Below are 5,000 nucleotides of genomic sequence, written 5' to 3'. Positions count from 1 at the left end.
TTTGTTCGTCCACCAGACGTCGTACATTTCTCTATTGTTCCCTAGAGGTTGGTTGAAGACGTCCTATATGCTTCCTATTTCTCTGGTGTACTAACTGCGTGAAATGTCGAATTAAAAAGTAATAATGAAGTATGCAATTAATTTGATACCAATTTTATACTGTTTCAGTTGAGTCTCTTCACATACAAACGTGATGTCCTTGTTGACGAGACTTAAGTACAAGCGATCTTAATTAATGCCCTTATCTTTGCGAACTTAAAAGTTCGCTGAACATAATTGAAACTCATGTCACTTGTATTTTTATCAAATCGGTCATTCTAATACTTGACGGGCGCGACGTAGGATTCTAGTGTTAAGAACATTACCTGAGACGAAAGTCCGCTCCTTTTGCCACTTTTGGAAAAATAATATGCTTCTGTGCAAACGAGATGGGAAGCCAGAAGTAAAACACAAAACAGCGATGTATATGAAATAGTCGACTTCTTTAAGTCCATAACGACGTTGAAAAGTAATACGGGAGTCGCTGAGCTTTGGTCTCTTCAACTTGATCTTAGTCTCGTCTATTGAATTTGAGACTCTGCTTGTCTATTTATACCTAGAACCCGACCAACTACGAATGAAAGACAACCGGTCAGATATCTTTTGCTAATCACTTTTCCGCGGACCCCCTGAGGGTACAAGCGGTAATTTTAAAAGTGCACTGCATCTATCAACGTCAAAGAAACGAGAATAATAAATTTTCTGTTAATTTTATTGATTGACCGTTTTCTAGAACGCGTTAATTGGCGTTGAGTTCATCATAGGGGTTAAGTTGGAGAAAGATCGTACAAGAAGGGCACCCAATCCGTAGCGGCTTATGTTTCCGGTATCCAATTTATTTAATGGGTCCAGTCTTGGTTCCAACGCGAGGATCTCACTGGAAATAGGCTGATATTTCGCTCATAGAGAAAGTAAGCCTCTCGCGTCATGAATTAGTCCTGACGCTGGTTGACAAAGTACCTAACTTTCGGAAATGAGGAAAAAGATCACACTAGCGTTCTGGCGTTCCAATCCTTCAGTTTGTCAATTACCTTAAATTAAGAACTTGTTACAAGTAGAATTGTGCAAATAGGTTTTCAAATTCAGAATTCGAGAGTAATCTTCTTTAAATTCTTAGCTGTCAAACACCAATTTCTTTCCAAAACGTAATGTGACATTTTGGAATGCGCCAATACTTTTTTCTTTTCAAAAAGGTCAATTATAAACAATGAAGAGGCCTTTATAAAAGTTTAAAAGCCTCAATTTTACACTTTTTCTAATTAGTTGAATTTTTAACACGTAATTTACTGTTTACGTGCTAACGTTTTGAACAAAAATGCACAGCTCATTTTCATATGAGTCTTAGGGATACATACATCTAGAAAAGAAAAAGCCGCATAGTTTCGTTATATAGTTTATAGTTACCTTAAAGGTGCTGTTACACTATGAAATGTTTCGTGCAACTTGTCTCGTAATGTTTTGGCGACATTGAGGCGGGACAAGTTGCACGAAACATTTGACAGTGTATTAAATATACCCTGAAACGGCCAAAATCTTTGCGAGACAAATTGCACGAAAAGTAGAACTTACTACTTTCTGCAACGGCTCTTGCAGCTTGTCTCGCAACGATTTTGGCCGCCGTTGCAGGGTATATTACATTGTGAAATGTTTCGTGCAACTTATCTCGCAATGTTTTGGCGACATTGTAGCGGGACAACTTGCACGAAACATTTCACAGTGTAACAAAAGGCGCGTTAACACGACACAGGAAAAATGGCACGGGTCCGTTAAAAAGCGGAACGTTTCCATTCACTTTTGTAAAGAAATAAGTGAACTTTCATCCGTTCCCGCTACGGGACCATAGGCGGCTATGGTCCAGTAGCGGAACGGATAAAAGTTCACCATTTTTCCTCTCTCGTGTAAACGCGCCTAAGGCCTCAAGACCGCGAGGAAAACTTACAGAGTATGACAGCGTTAAAGGGCAAACTTTAACTTTATTCTCCATTAGCACATACTTTTTGCCACTCTGAAAATGACGCCATTGTAAGATCCACTTATGGTCTCTCAACAAATCTTTTCGAATACTGAATTTGCCCGTTAAATGTCGTATGGTACGTAGCGCAAAATACCGTACTTTCGTATTCTTAACATGAGCTTGAACGCTATTAAAAACACCTGTTTACCTCGGATGCGGGTTTTTAGGAAAAAAGCCAAAATTACTATTTCCGTTTCACGGTATGGGAGTAGATGGACACCAATGAGTTATATAATCCCGTGGGAGTCACTCATATTAGATTGTCGATTTCCACGATTCCAATTATCATGATTTATGCTCCCGATGGGATGATAAGTACTTGATGAGCCGTATTTTGTGCCAAGATCAAACGGTGTGAGATTATGACTCAGAACTTACAGAAAAAAATCTATTCAAAAGGCGGTGTCACCGAAACAGTTAATACTTATAATAGCTTTTCTTTTTCCATAAGAGGAGAACAGTGAAGTATTCTGTCAGTGCGTGGTTCAATCATGATGGAAACACGAGGCTCGAGAGCAACGCGTGCTAGTATGCTGAAACAGTCACAATCTCTGATGAAACCGAGTTTTTTGAAACACCTGCTTGCATTTGAAAGTGTTCTCAAGACGTTAATAGTATTCTTTTCACATCTATAGTTGTTTAGCGCAGGCAAGTTAAATTTAATGAGATCCTTTTAATCTAAATGGATCTCATGTTTAATTAACGACAATTTGCCATGAATTGAAGACTCTTCACTAAGATTAGAAGTTTCTTTTTTCCTTTTTTCTGTCTCAATTCACCTTATTTTTCAAAAAAATTAAGGCACAGGGTACTCGTGAGGTTTCGAAAATTGAACAACTCTCTTAACAGCCCAGGCGTGTACCTCTGCTCAGGAACAAATGCGTGCATGATGTCATCTGAACTATTACAAGAAGGTCAATAATATCACCTGCCACATAACCAAATGGGTTTGAAAATTAATTTGTCCAATTTGCACTATTCATTTGACGGTCCTTTCCGGTAAAAAACAAATGCCAATTATTAACGAGGAAGAAAAGCCTATATCTTCCCGGATCTCAGTGATAAAACAGCTTGATGTCCCCACTTCCAAAAGGGACACTGAGATCAAGTAATATTCGCGAACCAACCCGACACCGAGCTCCAACTGTTAATAGAAATAAATCATAACTGAGCTTTCAGTGGTTAAATGTCGTTTAGATTATTGTTATTTAACTCACGACTCTGTCATGTTAACCTTAACAAACTTACAGATATATAACAAAAGTTGAAAACAAATTCAAAGATTCGACCCCCTAAATACGTTATTTCTCATCGCCAGGACAGCCCCTTTTTTCTCAGTTACACGTTGGAGGTTAGTTCTTTCATCATGAATGTTTGGCAAGATTTCTATACAAAAGCTGCATTGAAAGTAAAATTTGAGCTGACTCTTTATCAGTCGAGATCACTAAATAATGAAAACTGGAAACGCTTATTAAATCAAACACATGCACATTTTTAATTTTAAATACGCATAAGAACGGAATTCAACTTGTGGTGTGGGAGAGATAAGTTACGTTACACGCCTTATAGAATCTTGGATTCTTCCGTAAAGCGCAGAAGTTCGGCAAAGACGTCGTAAGTGTAGAAGGCCGTTTATATCTCATGTTAGCTTGGGAAGAGGGTAATGCTCATTGCACAGAATTGCAAATTTGTGGAAAAACGTAAAGGAATATGCACTATCTATAGGACGAGCGCTTATAGCTACCAACCTACAATAGTTCACAAGAACTTCACTACAAGTTATGCGACTCGCCGTAACCGTAATTCAAAGGAGACCTAGTAACATCGTTCAAAATCCCAAAAGAAGGCAAACAGCTATATTTGCAATTGGGAGTTTAAGAAACGGCAACAAAGCCGCAAAGCAAGTTAGAATATATTGGTTGTTGCGTCTTTCAATAACATGCGGACTCTTAAATTCAAAGGTCAACCGACAAATGCGTTTTTCGCTACCGTCAATCAAATGTTCGTCGGCTCCTCCCAGCTTCCGACTATGTTGACTGAACTGGCGGGCTCAACGATGTCATTTGATTACTGCGCATTCGACGGTAGACGGAAGCTCGAAGGAGCCGCCGAACATTTGATTGACGGTAGCGAAAAATGCATTTGTCGGTTGACCTTTGACTTTAAGAGTCCGCATGTTATTGAAAGGCGCAGTAAAAATAGAAAAAGTAATCGAGCTGCGCCCTGTACGTGCGGCACTCATTTTCAGAGCATTTCTTTGCCGTACTCCACAAAACAACAACGTAAGATATTCAAATAAAATTTCAAGCCGGTTTTACCGAAAACGTGAGACCAACCAACGATGAACCGTTTATTCTCTACCTTAACTTTGTAACTGTTCGCACCCGTTACTGGTTCACTCTTATTATAAACAAAAAGATAAACAACGGTTAATTGCATAAAACGGCTGCAGAGGGAGGAACAACCAAATTGACAATCCCAGCTGCGTTGAGTTTCGAGAAGCAACCAGAACCTCAGAAATAGCGCATTACCTTAGAAGCAAAGAAACCGTTTAGACCCTCAAAGCAAGCGAGCAATGAAGTAAGGCTTGAAATGCATTACGTCTTGCGTAAATTTCAATGAAAGACGTAAAATGAAGAATTCAGTGCTGTGAGGTCTTTCATCCTCTCATTTAATGTTTCATCATCTGTTACCGCTTTGACATGTAAATGTCAGGTGAAATGTGTTATGAATCACCTACTAATCATTGGACACAATGATACGTAATTCAAAACAAACAGGTTTGAATTTTGCCTGGAATTTTGCAGAACTTAAATCAGGACGGCTACATCTGATGTTTGATTTTTGATTTGCACTTCATGATCATTCTTTCCATAAATTGATTTTCTATTCGCCGAACTATCATTTCCCGCTAAAAGCTGTCCAGCAGCGGTAAGTAGCACAGCCG

At 38.9% G+C, this 5,000-nt stretch overlaps 1 protein-coding gene and 1 long non-coding RNA gene across 4 annotated transcripts in view; both read right to left on the bottom strand.

Annotated features, from left to right (window-relative positions):
* The window catches only part of LOC138021869 (uncharacterized), a 2,909-nt gene extending 2,344 nt beyond the window's left edge, over positions 1 to 565 (bottom strand). Inside the window, exon 1 of the long non-coding RNA XR_011126470.1 lies at positions 366 to 565. This is a non-coding gene — a long non-coding RNA (uncharacterized lncRNA). The remainder of the gene's footprint in view (positions 1 to 365) is intronic.
* Positions 566 to 4,390: 3,825 nt separating this feature from the next.
* LOC138021868 (uncharacterized) overlaps positions 4,391 to 5,000 on the bottom strand; it is a 13,612-nt gene continuing 13,002 nt past the window's right edge. For all 3 annotated transcript variants that reach the window (XM_068868891.1, XM_068868890.1, XM_068868888.1), the window contains one exon: positions 4,391 to 5,000. This exon is cut by the window's right edge and continues 629 nt beyond it. The gene's annotated coding sequence lies outside the window, so the exon portion shown is untranslated.

This window comes from Montipora capricornis, chromosome 10 (assembly GCF_036669925.1).
Source record: "Montipora capricornis isolate CH-2021 chromosome 10, ASM3666992v2, whole genome shotgun sequence".
Classification (NCBI taxonomy): Eukaryota; Metazoa; Cnidaria; class Anthozoa; order Scleractinia; family Acroporidae; genus Montipora; species Montipora capricornis.
This window is presented reverse-complemented; position numbering and strand designations above follow the sequence as displayed.